A 23,207-nucleotide genomic window follows, 5' to 3' on the forward strand; every position below is an offset into this window, starting at 1 on the left:
AAATGATAAGAGTTTTTGATACTTGGAGAAGCGGCGAGGGGGGTCAGCAAAACTGCCACCTTAGACTTCCGGAGGGCAGACTTCGGCTTGTTTAGGAGACTGGTCGCCAGAGTCCCCCGGGAGGCAGCCCTAATGGGCAAAGGAATCCAGGAAGGCTGGACATTCTTTAAGGAGGAAGTCCTAAAGGCACAAGAGCAGGCTGTCCCCAGGTGTCGAAAGATGAGCCAGCGGGGAAGAAGACCGGCCTGGCTGAATAGAGAACTCTGGCTAGAACTCAGGAAAAAGAGGAGAGTCTACAGCCTCTGGAAGAAGGGGCAGGCAACTCAGGAGGACTACAAAGGTGTAGCAAGGCTGTGCAGGGAGAAAATTAGAAGGGCCAAAGCTGAGCTAGAGCTCAATCTGGCTACTGCCGTAAAAGACAACAAAAAATACTTCTTCAAATACATTAGCAGCAAAAGGAGAGCTAAGGAGAATCTCCAGCCCCTAGGAGACGGGGGAGGGAACACAGTGACCAAGGATGAGGAAAAGGTTGAGTACTTAATGCCTTCTTTGCCTCAGTCTTTAATAGCAGGGCCAATTGTTCCCTGGGTACCCACCCCCCCGAGTCGGAAGATAGGGATGGGGACCAGAATGGAGCCCCCATAATCCAGGGGAAATGGTTAATGAACTGCTGCACCACTTAGACACTCACAAGTCTATGGGGCCTGATGAGATCCACCCGAGAGTACTGAAGGAACTGGCAGATGTGCTCACCAAGACCCTTTCCATCATTTACCAGCAGTCCTGGCTAACTGGGGAGGTCCCAGCTGAATGGAGATTAGCTAATGTGACACCCATCTTCAAGAAGGGCCGGAAGGAGGACCTGGCAAACTACAGGCCTGTCAGCCTGACCTTGATATCAGGAAAGCTGATGGAGCAGATCATCCTGAGTGCCATCACATGGCATGTAGAGGATAACCAAGGGATCAAGCCCAGCCAGCATGGGTTTAGGAAAGGCAGGTCCTGCTTGACCAACCTGATCTCCTTCTACAACAAGGTGACCCGCCTAGTGGATGAGGGAAAGGCTGTGGATGTTGTCTATCTAGACTTCAGTAAAGCCTTTGACACAGTTTCCCACAGCATTCTCCTGGAGAAACTGGCTGCTCATGGCTTGGATGGGCATACGCTTTGCTGGGTAAAGAACTGGCTGGATGGCCGGGCCCAAAGAGTGGTGGTGAATGGAGTTTACTCCAGTTGGCGGCCGGTCACAAGCGGTGTCCCCCAGGGCTCTGTGTTGGGGCCAGTTCTGTTTAATATCTTTATCAATGATCTGGACGAAGGGATCGAGTGCACCCTCAGTAAGTTTGCAGACGACACCAAGTTGTGTGGGAATGTTGATCTGCTTGAGGGGAGGAAGGCTCTGCAGAGGGATCTGGACAGGCTGGGTTGATGGGCCCAGGCCAATTGTATGGAGTTCAACAAGGCTAAGTACAAGGCCCTGCACTTGGGCCACAACAACCCCATGCGACACTACAGTCTTGGGGAAGAGTGGCTGGAAAGCTGCCCGGTGGAAAAGGACCTGGGGGTGTTGGTTGACAGCCGGCTGAATATGAGCCAGCAGTGTGCCCAGATGGCCAAGAAGGCCAATGGCATCCTGGCTTGTATCAGAAATAGTGTGGCCAGCAGGACTAGGGAAGTGATCGTGCCCCTGTACTCGGCACTAGTGAGGCCACACCTCGAATACTGTGTTCAGTTTTGGGCCCCTCAGTACAAGAGAGACATTGAGGTGCTGGAGCATGTCCAAAGAAGGGCAACGAAGCTGGTGAAGGGTCTAGAGCAGAAGTCTTATGAGGAGCAGCTGAGGGAACTGGGGTTGTTTATTCTGGAGAAAAGGAGGCTGAGGGGAGACCTTATCGCTCTCTACAACTACCTGAAAGGAGGTTGTAGTGAGGTAGGTGTTGGTCTCTTCTCCCGGGTAACAAGTGATAGGACAAGAGGAAATGGCCTCAAGTTGCACCAGGGGAGGTTTAGACTGGATATTAGGAAATTTTATTTCACTGAAAGGGTTGTCAAGCATTGGAACAGGCTGCCCAGGGAAGTGGTTGAGTCGCCATCCCTGGAAGTATTTAAAAGACATTTGGATGAGGTGCTTAAGGACATGGTATAGTGGTGGTCTTGGTAGTGTTAGGTTTATGGTTGGACTCGATGATCTTAAAGGTCTTTTCCAACCTATACGATTCTGTGATTCTGTGATATCTCTAGACAAAATTTAATTAGAAATACTTAAGAGTATGCATGCAGAAACTGAAGAAGGAAAAAAAGGCTTAAAAGACCATTGCACTTTAAAAAAAACAAATGCTTTATAAAACCAGGAAAATTACTATTTGTGTTAAACTTGGAAATAACCTAGAGTTTTGAGTTACAGCTACATAAACACAAGACCACACAACTTTAATTATGCCCTCATAGACACACCAGTTTTGAAGCCACTCTTTTTTCCTCCTAATTTTTAGTTTTGTAAAACTCTTTTATAGTAAGATGAAGGAGTTTTTCTATTGGTTTAAAGAACTCTGTAACCCTGACCTGATTGTTTGAAACCTGCAGATGCAACTGCAGAGTCACAACAATGTCACAATACTCCCAACATATTTTTATCATGTTCATAGAAAGTTTATTATTTTAGGGTAACATATTTAGCTGATTCTGGGGTAGAGACAAAGGAAAACAAAACCCAGAAACTATGCCATAAAGATCATGCACTGACATTTTTATATATAATGCAGTGCTTTTAAGCTGTCATTAATTTCGGTCGGTATATGATTGTTCTATTCAAACAGTTCAAACACAATTATATTAACAATTTATGATTTATATGACCAAAAATGTATGGCTTATAACATTTCCCATTACTTCTACAGTTTGTGGGTGTAACAGAAGAGAATAGGTACAAGCATTCACCGACAGAATCATCAAGGCTCTCCTCAGCTGCTGTGCAACCCATCAGGATGACCTCTTCAAGTATTGGACTCCTTGGATATGGAGGCAATGACCACTGATAGACCTATCTGACATACGCTACTACTTGGCAGTTCCATATAATGAATGCAAAAGGAGGAGAAGTACTCATAACCAAACTATTCCTGATTCACTGGGTCTCTTTGATAGGCACATCTGGCCCATGTATGTAAAAAACAGGAAAGAAATGGAGGATAGCGGTGTTGAAGTTATTTATTTAGATGGACATTGTTACCAATTGTTACTTGCAACAACCAAATTGTTACTTGCAACAAACTGAAGGGCAGGAAAGCTTTCTGAAGGCTGATAATGAAAAGAAAAAATGTAGCTGTTGTACAAAAGCCTTTTCTTGATCTCTCTGCCTTCTTCTAAAATTCAAGAGGGGGACAATGATAACCAACTAGAAAAAAAATACAAAAAGCTGAGTTGGTTACCTGAAGTGCCAAAATGGGATATGATGTTTTAATGCCCCTTCCTTTCCTATCTTCCCCCAGACTATGGGTATAAAATATGGATTAGGGATGTTTCTGTATGCTGGTCATTTCCATAAGAAAATAAACAATATTATTCCTCTGGCAAAATGGCCTAGTAATTTTTTTTTTCATCTTTTCCCTGAGAAGGTAGTCATTCAGTAGAGTACCAATTTATTGGAATGACAATCAAACATGCCTCCCAAAGTAATACTGCAAAAATAATTATATTTCAACAGCTTTCTTCCTCCTACAAATTAACAAGCTGGAAGACCCATAAAATACATGGTTTGTTTTGTCAGAAATTTTGCTACAGGGTCACATATCACAAGAATGTTAGAGTTCAACTGGTTCAGCGAAGTTGCCAGCAACTGGGTTTCATCTCTTTGTAGTTCAGCTGAGTAATGAATACTCATAAAGAGGAATAGGAACTTCTGGTAACTTTGGGCAGTAGTTGCTCTACAGGAGTAGTGAAAACATTCACCTCTTTCATACTACCACTTACTTTCCAATCCCTTTTTCAGGTTATTTTAGGGATCCAGCCTGAAAATATTGCCAATATAGGATTTCAAGAGGCTGATAAGCAAAGTTGAGTTACAATCAGATGGATATCCTGACTAGAAGACTAAAGAGGTTTGGGTCAGTAAATATCAACCTTTCATTTGAGCCTCACTTTTCATGTTTCTCTTGTTTTCATTTCAGAGAAAGCTAGGAACTGTTGACATGATGTAATAAACACATTACATTTAATCACATCTCTAACACTGCCTGGCACAACTTAACGAGCATTCATTTTAGATTTTGGAATTCCATTTTTTTTAGTCATTAAAGCAAATAAACGTTACTGTCAACAATTTCTGTCTCACTCTATTTAGAGGAAGTTGTGTACATGAACAGCTCTATCAGTTCATATACAACAATTTGTGACCTCAGTAGTGCTCAGCCTTATACAAACATTACAATCCTCTGAAACCAAGGAGTCTGTCCTATAGGTCAACTGCCTAATATCCTGAACTTCACCATCATAGATTTTAACTTGATTTGGATTTGATTCTATGATCTTTCAGTGTTCATTCTGTCACATGTAGGAATGTGAAGGACACAATGTGAAGGACAAGTAACTGAAAATTCGATGTCTGTTTTCTATGTATTTGTTTTTATTGATCATTCTATCAAACTACTCTGTACCTATGAAATCTATTTAAAGGGAAATGTGCTGGTTTTCTATACAGTGAGCTGCAAGATAGTTTCACTGGTCCCTAAGCTCTCATGTATGACAGTGTGAGGTCCTACTTTAAGATGTGTCTAAAATTAATTTCAAGTGGCAGTGACATGCCAGGTCTCCTTTATTCTGTTAAAAAAAGATCTGTATGTTTCAAAAGAAACAGTATGAGTGATTTTGCACTCTTAGTAAATGCAAGAGCATCAAGCTTGAAGAAAATGTTTATGTTAGGAAAGATGTGCAGTTTACACCATCCACTATTTTAATATTATTGGTTAAATTAACTTATGCAAGATCTGTGAGAACACACACAGTAGTCATATAGCTTGCATGGTATAATAATAATTGATAGTATTTCCACAACAAAAAAAAGGAAAAAAGTTTCTGCTAATGACAAACATAATTGTAGTTACTAATAACATTTTCTAAATCATATTTCATATCTTGCATTCTAATTTTCCATACCAGGACACAGAAAAAATATGAAAGGAAATTTTAAGTAAAAAGTCAGTCTGTGGCTGGGACACAATAAAAATGCCCTAAATTTTAGGGAAACCCAAGTAAGAGACCTCTCTTTAGAGTTCAAAAAGGAGGACAAACCAAAGGAAGATCATAAAGGGACATTTCTGTTTTAAGAAAAAAATAAAGGCAGTAGCTATCAAGCCCTCCTTCTGCATCACCTTTATATCATTGCACTTACAAATAGTCCTTTACTACCTTGAATATTTGTTTTTTATTTCTCCAGTTGCCAAGCTTAGATTATAATTACCTAGGTATAAAAATATCACTACCTTTTAAATAAATAGAAGTGTTAATCTTTAAAGTGATTTCCCCCCAACATGCAGTTAAAAATCATGTATAGAAGTGGACCTCAGTGATAAGTCCTAACTGAAACAATTTCAATAGTAAAGTGATTATTAAGCCCATGTATTTCTTTCACAACGTTTATAGTTTCAGTGCTGTAGTGGAGAGCTCTCACTACATAATCAGTAAATCACTGCTGATGCCCCAAAAGAGTCCCAGCCCTTCCTCTTCCCTTCCTCAATTCTCTTGTTCTCTTCACCTAGGATGAACAAATTACCAAGGGAGATCTCAGGCTGTGAACTCATTATCTCTTCTCTAATTATAGACACACACACACACATAACTACCAGGCATTTATTCTCACTTATGTGATTTATCTGCATAAGTTCCTGAAACAGGTGACCTAGCAAACCTAGCAGAGACGTGACAGGATCAATTCCTATGAGAAGAAAAAACAGGATACCTGTCTAGCAAGATTCACAAGACTTGAATGTTTTTAAAGTATCAGAGACTGTTTAGAGTATGTATCAGTACACAAAGACAACCAGCTGAGACCCTCCCAGCCTCTTCCAAAGGCAAAACAAACAAAAAGAGAAAGAACCAGCCACTATTCAGCAAAAAGTTCCAAAGAAGTTTACATTTCAAATTTTCCAAACTACAAATTCAAGTACAGACTATTGCCCAACTATCACTAAAATCAATTGCTACTGGAAAAATAAAAGATGGTATGTGTGTTAACAGTTATCAAAAAGAGATTCAGGAAAAATTCAAGCGGCCATAAACTTGGGGGTCAGATTTCAGTATCAAGCCAATTAGTTGAAAATACATTTAAAAAGGAAACAAACAAGAATCCAAAAAGTAGACATACAGATGTATTATCTAATGGGGAAGTGTCTACATTGGTTTTGTAAGGGACAATAGTTCCCCACCAACACAGTAACAGTCTTTGACATGAACAGTAGCTAAAGGTAGCTACAAGTGTAGTTGTATTTTTAAATATCTTTTAGTAAGCTTTCTAATCAATGATTCTTAATATACCCTTAGCTGTCCTAGGAAGGTTATTTTGTGGATTGCAAACTAATTAAGAAATAAGAAACCAAGAATATGTATTTATATATACTGTATAAATGGTCAACATATGTTACCAACGGAGTCCCAAAGGGATCTATGCTGAGACCTATGGTTTTAATACAAATCTATAAAAAAGGATAACTAGTGACAAGTTTTTCCCTGATACAAATGCTGAATTCAGGATGATGAAAACAAAAGGTTGCTGTAAAGAGTTAAAATATCTCTGACACCAAGGCTCTGAAGACTGAATAAACCATCTTGAAGCTAAAGTCATAGGATACACTTGCAACAGGAAAACACATCTGGGACATTGGTGATTGGCTGTCAAGTACCTTTTGAATATTCAGTCAGCAGAATATCTGCAATTTAAATACCTTGTTAGAGTTAATAACAGTTGTCAAAAAAGCACATTAACATGCCTAGGGGATTAATTCCCAATTTCTTTAACTGCATCTATGTGAGTAAGGCAAGGTTCAACATGTGCTCTACGGTCCCAGGTGAATATATTTCCGTGTTTTATGTGATGAAAGTTCAAACAGGCTGAAATCTTGTAAAAACATTATTTAATTAAAAGACATACTTCAAATATAGAGAAATGCAAATTTTGTAAGTGAGTTTCATCCACACAACAATCTGCAAATGTACCAAATCATAACCTTGTTTAATCAACCTCAGCCAACAAACTTCCACTTGACTGAAGTTTCCACTAAGTTTCCATAAGATCCTCATAGAGAAGCTGGTGAAGTATAGGCTGAATGAGAGGACAGTGAGGTGGACTGAAAACTGTCTGAATGACTGGGCTCAGAGAGTGATCAGTGGTACAAAGTGTAGTTGGAGGCCAGTAACTAGCAGTGCATCCCACGGGTCAATACTGGGTCCAGTCCTGTTCATTACAGATTGGAATAATAGGACAGAGTGTACCCTCAGCAAGTTTGCAGATGGCACAAAACCGGGAGGAGTGGCTGATAGGGCAGAGGATTGTGCTGCCCTTGAGAGGGATCTCAACAGGCTGGAGAAATAGTCTGACAGGAACCTCATGAAGTTCAATAAGGGGAAGTGCAAAGTCCTGCACCTGGGGAGGAACAGCTGCAGACACCAGTACATGCTCACCAAGCTGGAAAGCAGCTTTGCAGGAAAGGACCTGCTGGTCCTGGTGGACACGAAACTGAACGTGAGCCAGCAATGTGCCCTTGCAAAAAAGGCTAAAGGTATCCTGGGCTGCATTAGACAAACCATTGACAGCAGGTTGAGAGGTGATCCTTCCCCTCTGAGGCCACACCTGGAGAGCTGGGTCCAGTTCTGGGTTCCCCAGTAAAAGAGAGACAGGGACATCCTGGAGAGAGTCCAACAAAGTGCCACTAAGATGATGAAGGAACTGGAGTATCTCTGCTATGAGGAAAGGCTGAGAAAGCTGGAGCTGTTCAGCCTGGAGAAGAGAAGGCTCAGGGGGGATCTTATCAATGTTTGTAAATACCTGAAGGAAGGCTATACAGAAGATGGAGCCAGGCTCTATTTAGCAGTGCCCAGTGAGAGGACAAGAGGCAATGGGCAGACACTGAAACACAGGAGGTTCCCTCTTAACATCTGGAATAACTTTTTTACTGTGAGGGTGACTAAGCACTGACACAGGTTTCCCATAGAAGTTGTGTAGTCTTCATCCTTGGAGATATTCAAAAGCTACCTGAACATGGTCCTGGACAACCAGCTCTAGGTGTCCCTGCTTGAGCAGGGGGGTTGGACCTGGTGACTTCCAGAGGCCCCTTCCAATCTCAACCTTTCTGTGATGCTGTGATTCCATGACTGAAGTTTTATCATCTCCCTAATTTTTTAAACCCACACACAAGGTGTGGTGCATGTGACCGTGAAAGCTATCTCTCTTTCCTATTTTGCCTTTAGTTTCTAAATTTTTGGGAGACAGCTTACAGTACAGTAGATTTGTCTTATTGCACAGTAGCCTGAAAGAACACATGATCTTACAACAAATAATAAGATATTCCCATTGGGCCAGGCTGTAAACCATGCAAACTGACATAGCTCTACTGAAGTCCATTCATATCAGTAGAAGCATCTGTCCTTTTAATACTCTTCATTTTGTTTAAGGCTAAGTAAATAAAATTAAAAAAAAAATCACTCAGGATGAAAATGTATGGTTGTTCTTGTATTCAACTGTATAACAGCACAGCATGAGACAGACATCAATAACTAAAGGAAGATGACATAATAGGTCATAAGGGTATGCAGAGCAAGGTTCAACAGAACAGATCTTAGACAAAAGCCTGTAGTGCAGAAACTAAGCATTAGTAAGAAAGAGAAGTTTTGTAGTTTATATATGTAAAGTGACAGCTTATAGAAATACAATGACATACAGTTTAGTGAAGACAAAGGATTACAAATTTTATACTCAGAGTTTTGGATGGGTGTTTTCTTGCAATTATCATTAAACACATAAAAAGAAGAAAAAAGCAGCAGAATTTCAAGCACTGATAGTAAGAGGGTTATTTTAAATGCTTGGATAGCACTATTTTCTAGACTAGTTTAAAAAAATACAGTTTCAAAGAAGTACTTAAAAGCTGTAGAAATTGGTCTGGAAAGAAACTATCAACTTAAAGATGAAGTTTTCATTTAAAACAAATAAAAAACATAACAAAGAAAGAAACTGAAAATAATTTGGCTCCTACCCAGAACAAAGACAGTACAAATCACACCCTCCTATTTTTTGGTGACTTGTTCATGGCATTGTTACCTCTGTCACAGTCATAGAATCATAGAATCATAGAACGGTTTAGGTTGGAGGGGACCTTAAAGATCATCTAGTTCCAACCCCCCTGCTATGGTATTTCCACTAGACCAGGTTGCTCAAAGCCTCATCCAACCTGGCCTTGGACACTTCCAGGGAGGGGGCATCCACAACTGCTTCATTTATGACTTCTTCAGTCAATAAGTATAGCTCCACAAAAAAAGAGGTAACTAGTACATGTCATGCCTTTAAATATACCATTCTCTTTCAGAAGCTCCTTCTCATATGAATCAGTCCTTCTGCTCTGGTAGTCATGAATTTTTTAATCCACATCTTAAATAACTGCAAGATGGTTCATATATATTTATTCATATGCCAACATTGTCCATTAGCTTAAATATCTCTTCTCCTTTCCTGCAATTTGGCTTTTATATGCATTTATAAAGAGCAATCATAGCTGTTTTCTACCTTTGTTCTGACATATAGATCAAGCCAAACTTTTCTAGTCTGTTGCCCTTTTATGATGGATTCTTCCTTGCTCTGAGCATCCTACTAGCACTTTCTGACCTTATTTTAGTTTACCTTCTTGCAAAGGGACAGGTGACAGTATACGTAATCTTGCTAATTAAATTCTGTCTGTGACCAGTATAGATCATGAGTATTTCCCTGTCTCAGTGGAAATACCTTTTTTTTGGTTCATCCTGCAATCACATTAGCTCTTTTTATGATTACATCGCTTTAATAGATCAGAGCCATGATGTAATCAATTAGTTTATCCATATCTTTCCTCTCCTTTAGTACTTCCTTAGGATTTTATACCTTTTCCTCTTCTCTTTAACACTAATCTTAAAGTTAAGCCTGTCATCAAATAACGTTCTTTTATTCCATATTGACAGTACACTCAGCTTTTGTATCAGCACTATTAATCATTATACTTTTACTTTTTAGGGTCTCATTCATCTTAAAATAGTATATATAATAAGTCCAAGACAAATACTTGAAGATTTCCAGTACTAGTTTCCCACTCAGTATTTTCATGTTGCTAGGGGAACTCTCATTTAGCAAACTCCTGTGCACCTGCATTTTCTTCTTTTCCAGGTCTGCAGATAACTTCTTATATTACACTACATCAAAGGCACTACTTCAATCCACATCTGAAAAGAGACCATCTTGTCTATCTAAAAACAATCAATTATCTTGTCAAAGAAATATAGCAGATTAGTCAAGTAAAATTATTTTGTAGTAAGCCATAATGCGTTTCATTTCTGCTTCCATTAACTTTGTCATTTTAATTATTCTCATGCTCAGTTTCTTTCCTCTAAATGTCTTTATGTCTATGAGGCCAGACTAATAACAGTATCTGCCTTACTATCCAGGTATTTATTATTTTTCACTCTGATGTTATTAGTCCTGATTTGACAATTTATAAAAAATGTAAGCCAGTTTTTCACATGCCAGTTCATGCAGAATTATGGAATAAATCATTTAGTCCCTGTATTTTCCATAGATTCAAAGCTATGTATTTCAGTTACACCAGTTATATTTTCCAGAACCTTCCTCCTATTAGCCAAATTAAATAAATAGTCCTCTTAGTTAGTGTCTCTATTCATACAGATTATTTATTACTATATTTACTGCACCTTTACTGTCCAATTTACTCTTATAGCACAGCAGCTGTTTCCTAACTTTCTATATACAATTCAAGAACCTTCTCCTGTCTCTTTCAATATCTTTTGCTAGATATAAGTCAGCATGTCTTTGGGCAGGTCTCATTTTATCCCAAATCCGTCTGTTAATTGTAAATGGATTTTCTAAATCAGAAACATGTTTAAGACTAGAATTTGCCTCCCAAATCTAAGCAACCATTATTTTTATTGGTCAGATGACTTAAGTAAAGTCTAGAAAGAAGTCTGAAATGTCTCTCTATATTAATTGGAATGATTATTAATGGATTCCTAGTAAACCATGCAACAATTTTCTGTTTCCAGAATGGATCTAGGAGCTCAGACTGCATGTAGTAAATTCCACAGGACTGGAATTACATTAATTTTGCATTCAGCTCAGTAAGTGAAAATGTATTTCTGCAGCCTCAAACTAATGCCAAGGATTTATTTTAGAATTTAAATAAAGCTCAATTTTGACAGCCATTAATTAAAAAGGAAGATATTTTTGTTTATCTGACATGCTTTAAAGGAAAGCAAGCAAATCAAGCCAGAACAAATAGATTTATATGTGAGCACAAACACTCAATTATGGAATTACTCCAGCCTTCATGCCATTTGGTCAAGGTTTTCTTTCCCCTCAAGCAGCAAAGTAGTCTGCTGGCAGCTAATGAGGTGAAAACAAACAGGGATAATTAGAAATTGTATAATTAACATATTTTCGACTGTAAATATTGATTTGTTGAAAATGAGTTCGATGCTTTTGATAAGTTTCCAAGTTTAAAAGTGGAAAAGAAGAAGAATATTTTTTACGGAAAAATTATCTGATTCCATAAAGTATCATTTAATTCTTATTTTTCATTTGTTACTTATGAAATATTGAATTTCATCCAATGTGTTAATATCTCACCATAGAGATATCAATTTACACTTTGTTACATAGTGACATTAAATATTAATTTTAAATAATTAAGTAATTACCATTATGCTTTTTAGTGTATTTTAACCTTCCCTTCAATGGGGAAAATACAATCAAAACAATCAAACTATACTATAAACCTCCAATACAGTCCCTCCACTTTACATTGCGAAGTAAATGTTCTCCCATATGGAGAAATCGACTGTGGTTTACAGTAGGTCCTCAGTGTTATCTTGAAACATATTCACAGGTTATATTTACTATATTAAGGATTACTTTACATCCATGGAGACTTAAAAAGTTCTGAGATCTGAATCACCTTCTAGAGATGCCCCTCTCTTTGTTTCAGTTCACGATAGGTGGAGAGACTAGCATATGTAGGATACTAATTTAGCTTCTTTCAGGTCAGTGAACTGTTCCTGGGCCAAAGCTGTATGCTCAATAATAGCATGTGGTATAATCTTAACTCTGTACTCATCCAGGTCTGAAATTTCTCGACATTAAAAAATTGTACAGCGAAAGTCCTGGCATTATTTTCTACAAAAATACCCCTGAGAGTGCAGGTACAAAATTTTAATTAACTCGATAGGTAATTACATTTTTAACTCTGATCTGCATTTGAGGAATCTTGACTATTCTGCTCTCATTGTCCACCTGCAGAACTCCCATTGACAGAAACTTGAATGCTGCATAGGGAATTAGTACATGAAGTGATGCTGTAGGTAGGAATGAAGAAGTATCCTGCAGATAAAATGGACTTAGTTCTGGTTCTGCAAAGGCTGAGACAGACCAGGAGGAAAGGAGAAGCATGGTGTATGACAAAGAAAGAAGACTGAGTGGATTTCTTCCACACTTCTGATTTTCAATAGTGTTACTGCAATGATTTCCACAGGGTCCTACTGACTGAGAAAGTAAAAACTGGGATCATTGCTACTTTATAAGGAGGGATCTTCAGGGAGAGTGGATGTCTGTTCTTAAGCCAGCCAATGCCTTTTGAAAGTCAAAGTGGTTTTGGACATAGCAAGTTCATTAGTTCTGACGGAAGAGCAATAAATGCCAAAACCAGGTTGGACACAACTGCTTTTGGTTTAATTTAATTATCTTAATCAGTTAGGTTTAGCAATTTCTAAAAGTAGACTGTGTGTACCCTAGAGGAGTAGGGTGGTAGGCGTTACTACATGTGTGCAAGAGGTGTCAGGAATACTTCCTTATCACAGAGAGCTACTGATGTACAGGCCCTTGACTCTAGTACATCTCTTTGAGATTAATAGCTTTACTTTATCCCCCATTCCCTATGCCTGCAACCAACCAAACAATAATTATCCTGTATTTTCCTCCGCTCCTTCCTTGACACCTGTCCCAAGATCTATCTGCACTGGAACCACTACAGTGAAACAAAACATATAAAAATTGTTTTGCCAAGGAATATGCTTGAGACCAAGTATGAGCAGACTAAGCTATTTCATTTGAAAGGGACATGCGCTGTTTCAGAAATGAGGTTTGCAGAGCCAACTGTAATTCACCACTGCAGAAAGACAGAAGAATCAGAGATTGAATGGAAATAGTCCTGAAATAGCTCCAGCAGAGAAACATAGCTTTAGACTAATATACCAGTCAGGAACATACATTTTAATCGGAAAATCCGGAGTCCAGAGATTAACCTGCAAAGAAATTCAGTGCCTTTCAGATAAGATTTCAGGTCAGAGCTGATATTAATTTACCAGACATCTAAATACATCCACAATAATTCACTTTCTTTAAAAAGATATGAGTAAAGTCAGTACATGCTTTACAGAGGCATTGTATTTATTGCATATGTCTTTACGAAGAAACCCATCCTCTATTGCAGGCTGAGTCCACCTATATTTATAAAACTATAGATAATGATCTGAATAAGAAAGAATCTTTCTCTGTCATGGTAAAAATACAATCTAAGTACCAATGGGAAAGTACAGGCATTCAGCCTTCTCAAATTTTATCACTGTATTTTTTCTAATAATTTCCTATCAAAAAATGTCTTAGACCTTGTCAATAATAAGTAATTTTTATCACCAAATATTGTAATTTATTTATATGTAAAGCTAATATGCTAAAACCTTTTGCTTAAGTACATTCCCTGTGCTCTTAGAAGTAACAGCTAGAGACCTCACATCCTCAGAATTGGAAAACAACTCGACAGATGACAAATTTTTACCCTGTGATCTTTCTAATAGTTTGCATGCTTTAAATATTTTTCCTCCATGTTTTTCTGCATAGGCATACATGTAAGGTTCACAGTACATGTCTGATTTCTGGGTATGCTATAAGTCAAAACAAAAGCAAATCAAACATGAATGAAGTCTGGGCCTGTATGCAGCTGAAACTCTTCTAGCAGCCAGTTTACAGCTGGGAGTAAACTACAGTTTACTGAGAGCTGGGAATTTACTCCTCTTGTTTAATATATGATAAAATTAATGTGGTTTATATTGACAAAGTACTTAGCTGTCTAAAACAGAGAATACACAAGTAAATATTGCCTATTTTCCCATTTTAAAACTTTTTCTGCAACATCCAATGTGGACCTACTAAAACATGATATGATATTACAGGCTATTCATGATACTACAGGCTATTCAGAAGGGACAGGCAGGGAAGGAGGGGCGGAGGTGTTTCCCTCTATATCAAGAAATTGATAGAGTGTGAAGAGCTGTCCCTGGAGAATAGCCATGAGCAGGTCAAAAGCTTATGGGTAAGAATTAGAGACTGAGGCAACAAAGGGAACCTTGTGGTTGGTGTCTACTACAGGCCGCCCAATCAAGGGAAGCCTACTGATGAAGCCTTCTTCCTCCAGCTACAGGACGCTTCATGCTCACAAGCTCTTGTCCTACTGGGGGACTTCAACCACCCTGACATCTGCTGGAAAAGTAGCATGGGGAGCTGTAGGCAATCTGGGAGACTCCTGGAGTGCATTGAGGATAACTTCTTAACCCAGGTAATACACACCCCTACCCGAGGGGAGACAATACTGGACCTGATGGTCACCAATGCAAGGGAGCTCATCAGTGACGTCAAGACTGGAGGCAGCCTAGGCTGCAGTGATCACACATTCCTGAGGGATATGGGACAGGCGAGGAGTATAGTCAGGACCCTGAATTTTAGGAAAGCAAACTTCCAGCTCTTCAAGGAGTTAGTCAGTAGGGCCCCCTGGGAAACGGTCCTCAGGGACAGGGGAGCAGAAAACAGCTGGCAGATCTTTAAGGATGCTTTCCATAAAGCGTGAGAGCTCTCAGTCCCCAGATATAGGAAATCAGGCAAGGAAGGGAACAGACCAGCATGGCTGAGTTGAGACATGCTGGTCAAACTAAAGAGCAAGAGGGAACTGCACAGGCAGTGGAAGCAGGGACAGGTAACCTGGGAAGAGTATAGGGACACTGCCAGCTTGTGTAGGGATGGGGTCAGGAAGGCCAAGGCGCAGCTGGAGCTGAACTTGGCGAGGGATGCAAAGAATAACAAGAAGGGTTTCTACAGGTATATCAACCAGAAAAGGAAAGTTAAAGCACGTGTACCTCCACTGATGAACAAGAATGGTGACCTAGCATCAACAGATGAGGAGAAGGCTGAGGTACTCAACAAGTTTTTCTTCAGTCTTCTCTGGCAACCGCTCTCCTCACCCCTCCCAAGTCAATGGACAACATGTTGGGGACCAGGGAGGTAAAGTCCCTCCCACTGTAAGGGAAGATCAGGTTCGTGACCACCTAAGGAAACTGAACATATGTAAGTCTATGGGACCTGATGAGATGCATCCCAGAGTCCTGAGGGAATTGGCTGATGTAGCTGCCAAGCCACTCTCCATGATATTGGAAAAGTCATGGCAGTCAGATGAAGTCCCTGGTGACTGGAAGAAGGGAAACATTGTGCCCATCTTTAAAAGGGTAGAAAGGATGACCCTGGGAACTACAGACCTGTCAGCCTCACCTCTGTGCCTGGGAAGATCATGGAACAGATCCTCCTAGAAGCTATGCTAGAGCACGTGGAGGACAGGGAGGTGATTCGAGACAGCCAACATGGCTTCACCAAGGGCAAGTCCTGCCTGAGCAACCTAATGGCTTTCTACGAGGGAGTTACCACATCAGTGGACAAGGGAAAAGCAATGGATGTCTTCTGGACTTCTGTAAAGCCTTTGACACGGTCCCCCACAACATCCTTCTCTCTAAATTGGAGAGATATGGATTTGATGGGTGGACTGTTCAGTGGATAAGGAATTGGTTGGATGGTTGCATCCAGAGAGTAGTGGTGAATGGCTCAATGTCCAGATGGAGATCAGCGACAAGTGGTCCGTACTGGGACCAGTGCTGTTAAATATTTTCATCAATGACATTGACAGCGAGATTGAAAGTTTGCAGATGACACCAAGCTGAGTGGTGCAGTTGACACCCCAGAAGGACAGGATGTCATCCAGAGGGACCTGGACAAGCTGGAGAAGTGGGCCTGTGTGAACCCCATGAGGTTCAACAAGGCCAAGTGCAGGGTCCTACACCTGGTTTGGGGCAATCCTCGGTTTCAATACAGGCTGGGGGATGATGTGATCGAGAGCAGCCCTGCGGAAAAGGACTTGGGGGTACTGATGGGCGAAAAGCTGGACATGAGCCAACAATGTGCGCTCGCAGCCCAGAAGGCCAACTGTATCCTGGGCTGCATCAAAAGAAGCATGGCCAGCAGGTCGAGGGAGGTGATTCTACCCCTCTACTTTGCTGTGGCGAGACCCCACCTGCAGTACTGCGTCCATCTCTGGAGCCCTTGGCACAAGAAGGACATGGAGCTGTTGGAGCGGGTCCAGAGGAGGGCCAAGAAAATGATCCGAGGGCTGGAGCACCTCTCCTATGAGCACAGGCTGAGAGAGTTGGGGTTGTTCAGCTTGGAGAAGAGAAGGCTGTGGGGAGACCTTATAGCAGCCTTCCAGTACTTAAAGGGGGCCTATAGGAAAGACGGGGACAGACTTTTTAGCAAGGCCTGTTGTGACAGGACGAGGAGCAATGGTTTAAAACTAAGGGAGGGCAGATTTAGAGTGGATTTAAGAAAGAAATTTTTTTACAATGAGGGTGGTGAGGCACTGGCACAGGTTGCCCCGAGGGATAGTGGAGGCCCCATCCCTGGAAACATTCAAGGTCAGGTTGGATGGGGCTCTGAGCAACCTGATCTAGTGGAAGATGTCCCTGCTCTTGCAGGGGGGTTGGACTAGATGACCTGTAAAGGTCCCTTCCAATCCAAAGCATTCTATGATTCTGTGATTCTATGATAGATGATATATATGTATGTATGTATGTATTTACCAATATTTATCAACATATAAATTCTACCTTCAGTATATGCTATGCTTGTGGTAATACTTTTAAGGCATCTACAAGATCTTTGGCAAAATTTTATCTCATGTTATTGAAAAGAAACTCTGACAGAAGGTTATCCCATCATCTGTTATTATTGCATGTTGTATTGTTGATGATCAAGAGAAGGTCAAGTGAAGATGAATAATATGTCCTCTTCTGGTAATAACTACTTCCCAGAATCAGGGTAATAGAAAGTTAAAAGCAAGGAAAACAGATAAAAAACAGGACCTGTAATTTAGAGATGGAAAACCAAGTATATCAATCAGTCTCCTTGAGACATATGAACAACACTGACCACAAAAAAGTGAATAGGATTTGATTTATTTTGGGAGGACATTTAGTTACATAGTTTCCTAACTCAGCCTTAGTATTAAAAAGTATACAGGTAAGTGTGACATTATAGTGCATGTCTCCTACAGGCCACCTAACCAGGAAGAACAAGCAGATGAGGCCCTCTACAGACAAATAGAAGCAACCTCACATTTGAAGGCCTTGGTTCTCACGTGGGACTTCAACCACCCTGATATTTCCTGAAGGAAAAACACAGCAGAACATAAGCAATCCAGGAGGCTGATGGAAAGCATTGACAACAGGTCATCTAAATGATAGAGGAGCCAACAAGGAAAGGTGCTCTGCTGGACATCATACTCACCAGTGAGGGGCTTGTTGGGGATGCGAAGGGAAAAGGCAGCCTTGGCTGCAGTGACCATGAAATGATGGAGTTCAGGATCCTGAGGGGAGAGAGGAGATTCACAACCCTGGACTTCAGGAGACCATCTGCTTGGAAGGGTCGGGTGGGATAGGAACCTAGAGGGAAGAGAGGCCCAAGGATCACCTCCTCCAAGCTAAAGAGTGGTTCACCCCAACGAATAGGAAGTCAGGCAAAAATGCTAGGAGTCCGGTGTGGACGAACAAGGAGCTCCTGGCCGAATTCAAACAGAAAAAAGAAGCCTACAGAGCGTAGAAACAAGGACAGATAACCTGAGAGGAATACAGAAACATTGCCTGAACATCCAGGGATAAGGTAAGGAAAGATAAAGCCCAAATGGAATTGAATCTGGTCAGGGATGTCAAAGACAACAAAAAGGGCTTCTATAAGTACCTAGGTGACAAAAGGAAGGCTAGGGAAAATGTGGGCCCATTGCTGAATGAGACAGGGCACCTGGTTACAGAGGGCATGGAAAAGGCCAAGGTCCTGAATGTCTTTTTCATCCCTGTCTTTTCTAGCAAGACAGGCCTTCAGGAATCAAAGGCCCCAGAGACCAGAGGGAAGGGTTGGACCAAGGAAGACATACCCTTGGTGGAAAAGGTTCAGTTCAGAAAATACATAAGCAAACTGGACATACATAAATCCATGGACCCTGATGGTATGCACCCAGAAGTGCTGAGGGAGCTGGCTGATGTCATTGCGAGGCCACTCTTGATAATCTTTGGTTGATCATGACAACTGGGAGAGGTACCCAAAGACTGGAGGATTCTGTAATATGCTTTCTTCCTTCACCTTTTCTGAACTGTTCAATGAGGAATATAAAGATCCTTATTTATTGCAATAGACATGCTGGAAGTAGAGATATTTAGAATCAGTGTATCTACCAAATACATCTATTCATCTTAATGCTTAAAAAAATTCTCCAAACACTCTCACAATTAAATGCAGTGGGAAAAACATAACAAAAATTTTTTCACTTCTCACAGGAAAATATATTGTTAAATAAAAGCAGGTACTGTACCTTAGACTAATAATTTCTCAGAAAGACTAATCATCTATGGAACAAATATATGCCTTTGACTGTTTTCTAATGACAGTGAATGATACATCTGAGGAGTCAATTTTTTATTGTTATTAGCAGTTGCAACCAGTTCACTTCCAGACATTTCACTTCATATTGTCACTTGCTACCAGTTCACATCTCACCTTGACACATGCATAGCTGGAGCACTGAAGTAACAATTTAACACTTTCGAAGCAGTAGAGAAAAAAGTTGCTGAGAACTTAAAAGTAAGTTCTGGTCTTCCAGTTGTCGAATCTGCCAAATTAATTTGCTTATTACTGAACTTATTACTGAACTTAATTTCAGATACATTTTTGCCACACTTTGTTCATTTATTTCATTCCAATCCAAGAGCAAGAAAAAGATAATTAGTCTTTTTTTTTTTTTTTTTACATTTACTTCTGAAAAAGTGAGTCATTCAATAAAGGAAACACTTGAAGTGGGTATATAAACAATTTTCTGAATTCTTTAATGTTCCCTTCCTGGACCATGTCAAGATTCTCATGCCTAAATATTCTTATCTAGTTTGCAGTTAAAGATGGGTTTAGACACTTCTGAAAAGCAAAATATTCTAGAATAAATCTCTACAAAATATTTTCAGGCAAGCTTGAAGTCCCATTCACTCAAATAAAAGATGTTTTAGCAGTTGGACTCACAAATACTTAACCTGTATTGTTATTACAAAGACTATTGCACTGATATAAAAAGCATTATTAAAAGTTTCTTCCACAGAAATTCTCCACATATAGAAAATCACATTAAGAGTTATGACTTAAGCCACATAAATTGCTCAATAAAGCATTAAAAAAGAAACAAAAAATAATCTGCAATTGAACTGAAACTTCAGTCATAAGCCATCAACAGTTCCATTGTCTTCTCTTCTGTTTCAGACTTTGAGACATTCAAAAGGTGATTAAATCAGTATTTACTATTGAACACCTCTAACTGACCTCACAAGCTATTTCAGTTGCTGACTAATCTAAAATAGCGTCTTTATTGATGATTTTAACCTATTCTAAATCTGACAGAAAAAAATGTTTAAAATTTTGTTTAATGGTACTTTTGAACATAATTAAAAAGAACATTTGTCTCACTGTTAAAGAATCCTTGAGTCTTTTGTTCCTGGGCAGGAACAAAAATGTGGGAATTTTGAAAAGTTAGAAAGCCTTTTCTTTCAGGTAGTGAACTTTTATTTCTTAAAACTGTAGAAGACTACAGGACTGTCTGAAAAAAAACCCCAAAACCTTCAGGGAATATACTGTGGTATCTGATTAACTAATGTGGCTGAAATTTTTTGTTTGTCGTCTCCAATGAACTTCTTGATTCTTAAAACCCTACTCAGAAAAGTGATTAATCCATCACCTAAACTCAAAATGGTCATCTCTGAAATTCCTCTTCTGTTGAATCCTAATTCAGGAAGCTTATAGGCACCTCATATTTTCCACATAAAATGTCCCCTGACATTCTCCATTCTGTATCTAGAAGATTTGACAGTGCTGACAGTGCCACATTTTTCTCAAGGCTGTGGAGTAGCCTTTTCTATTTCTCTGCTTTCTTGCACTGCTCTGGTAGGCACTCTCAGATCATGCCAATTAGTTTAACACCTGTGTAAAATGCTGCAGTAATCACCACTTTCTTCTAAAAGAACAGAGTTTGTTGTTCTTCTGTTCGTTCAACAGCTCCATTCAGACCTCTACTTGATGTTCAGTTCTCTTCTCTGCCTTAGAGGTGTTGAACATGTTTCTCCCTTAAGAGCATTCAACTACATCTAGTGCTCTGAGTTACTGTGTTCTGGGAGGGCAGAGCACACCATCCTTTCTGATAGAGGTGTGCCACTTTGCAGGAAAGAATAAAATAAGCTTTAGACTAGACAGAGCCTGTAAGTGAAACTTCAGTGCAGATAGCTTACAGAGGGTAGGAAACTCCAACTTGATTGCTACAGCAGCCACCTGCAGATATCCAGTTTCCAGACCCTGTTGCATAGGTTGATTAGCTGTTTCACTCAGACTGGAAAAAGTTGCTTTGTCCTTAAAAATTCATATATATACTCTGATCTAGGTTACTTGTGGCTGCAATTAATTTCTCCCAGTGTCCTTGATATAATTTGGCAATTTCTCATTTTTATTAACAAAAGTGAATTATGTATCTTATTAACAAAAGTGACTGTTGAAAAGGCTTGTATGGCAATGTAAGAACAACTGAAAGATTGTGGTACAGAAAATTTGTAGTCGGAATGGATTACTATTACTACCCTGACTACAAAGTAGTATTCTGCCCTGGTTAGAAACATGTAGAAAAATGTAGAAACATCTCCTCTGTACTTTTAAACCATCCTTGTTTACTCCTGAAGATTTGCCAGTGACAAACACCATTGAAGACTCTCATTAATAATGATGAAACAACAAGTAAGGCAGCTGCAAAACAACTTAGTTACACTGCAATGTTCTATGCATGTTTCTTCCCTGTATCAGATATAGGCATCCTGCATCTCATACAATTGCAAGAAATTTGTTTTCACATGTTAATCTGTTTGCTTTTTCAAATTTCATCTCAGCTCTTAAAAACGTAGTACACTTTTTTTTTTTTAGTCATTATCTGCTTTATGATGGCTGGATCTCCATTTTCTGCAGGACGTATATTTGACCTCACTGGATTTTAAACACAGCTGGATTTCTTTTTCACTAAAGAAAATTATGTAAACCAGATGGTTTCATATAGCTTCAGATTTATATGTTCAGTTTTCTCTTGCTAAACTACTACCACTCCAACAAAAGAATGCAGAATAGTGTGGGTTTTTTAATCCGATACCTTCACTATGGACAAATATGCACCTTTTCATAAGCCAAAAAATACCATAGAGCAGTACTCTGTGGTGGTGGTGGTGGTAGTGGTGGGAAAGTAAACAAAACCACATTGCAAAAAAATCCAAGTATTGCGAATTAGAAGATGATTATCAACACTCTCTGCACAGCAATGAACATCTGTAAGAGTCCCTCCTCACTTATAAGTCAGACTTCTGTTTCACAGTCCATTTTAAAAGGAAGGAATCCAGGTATTTCAGAGCCATTACGCCTTCATAACAGACTATTAGGTAAAACAGGGAGGGAGTATGTGAAAATCTTCCTCCCTCCACTTGTCTGAGCATGACAGACTAGTTAAGGACTGATACAGGACTCATGTAAATGTGAAGACTTTCCCTCTTTCCCTCCTGTAAATGGAGCTTTCCCTCCACATGAGAAAATAAATGATGGGAAGGGAAGAGATTTTCTTAAGCAGCAAGAACTTATCCTGGTTTGTTCCAGCAAGCACAGTACCTCATAGGTGCCAAACTCCTCATTGCAAGTGAAGCCACTGCAGGGCTATTCCAACTGCAGACAGTCCTTTATGCACAAAAGAGCTGGGGGACTTGCCACAGAGGCAGGTTTTAGGTCTTAGCTCTTAACCTTCTGCCATCAGCCTAGCTTAGCTTGCATTTCCACTGTGAAGAATGTAGATTGTGTTGACAGTATGGAATGGAAGAGCAGATGAGAATTAAGGCAGGCCCAAAGCCCCCTTCCCCTTTCACTGCCATTAATTCCACAAGTGAGCAAACTAAATATTTTCTAAGTATGCTGCAGTATAAATTGTTGAATAAGAATGGAGAAAGAGCAGATGAAGACTTCACAGGCTCTTCATGGCGTAGTAGACAGTACAACGTCCTCTGTTTCAGGCGGTTCTAAGCAACTGTGTGGCTGAGACTATGCGACTCTATTAACAGACCATAAGCTCATCACCATGAGCTATATGGTAATAACCCCAAAGCAATTGCATTAAAACAACAAATTATCTTATCTTTGCCTAAAAAAATATTCTTCCAGGAGCAGAGAAGAGGGAAGGAATGCTTTATTTATGGCTATCTATTCTAAAAGATCAAAACAATTAAAGTGTTCATTAACATATCAAAATCATAATTATCTTCCTTGAAGATTGCCCTTTAACAGATTTAAACCTATAACAAATGATATGGCAAACCAACAACAAAAGCATTGCTGTGTGGTTTATTTTAGAATTATTTCTTTACACCAATTTCCTGTCAGTTGGTGTCTGGACAGTTGCAAAACGGAGCTTTCAAGTGTATGTTCTTTATTTCTGTAAGAAATCCTTCTTTTATAATGAGCCTGGTATTACCAGATTATGTAGTTTAAAAACATTTTC

Source organism: Ciconia boyciana, chromosome 2 (assembly GCF_034638445.1).
Source record: "Ciconia boyciana chromosome 2, ASM3463844v1, whole genome shotgun sequence".
In the NCBI taxonomy this organism is placed as follows: domain Eukaryota; kingdom Metazoa; phylum Chordata; class Aves; order Ciconiiformes; family Ciconiidae; genus Ciconia; species Ciconia boyciana.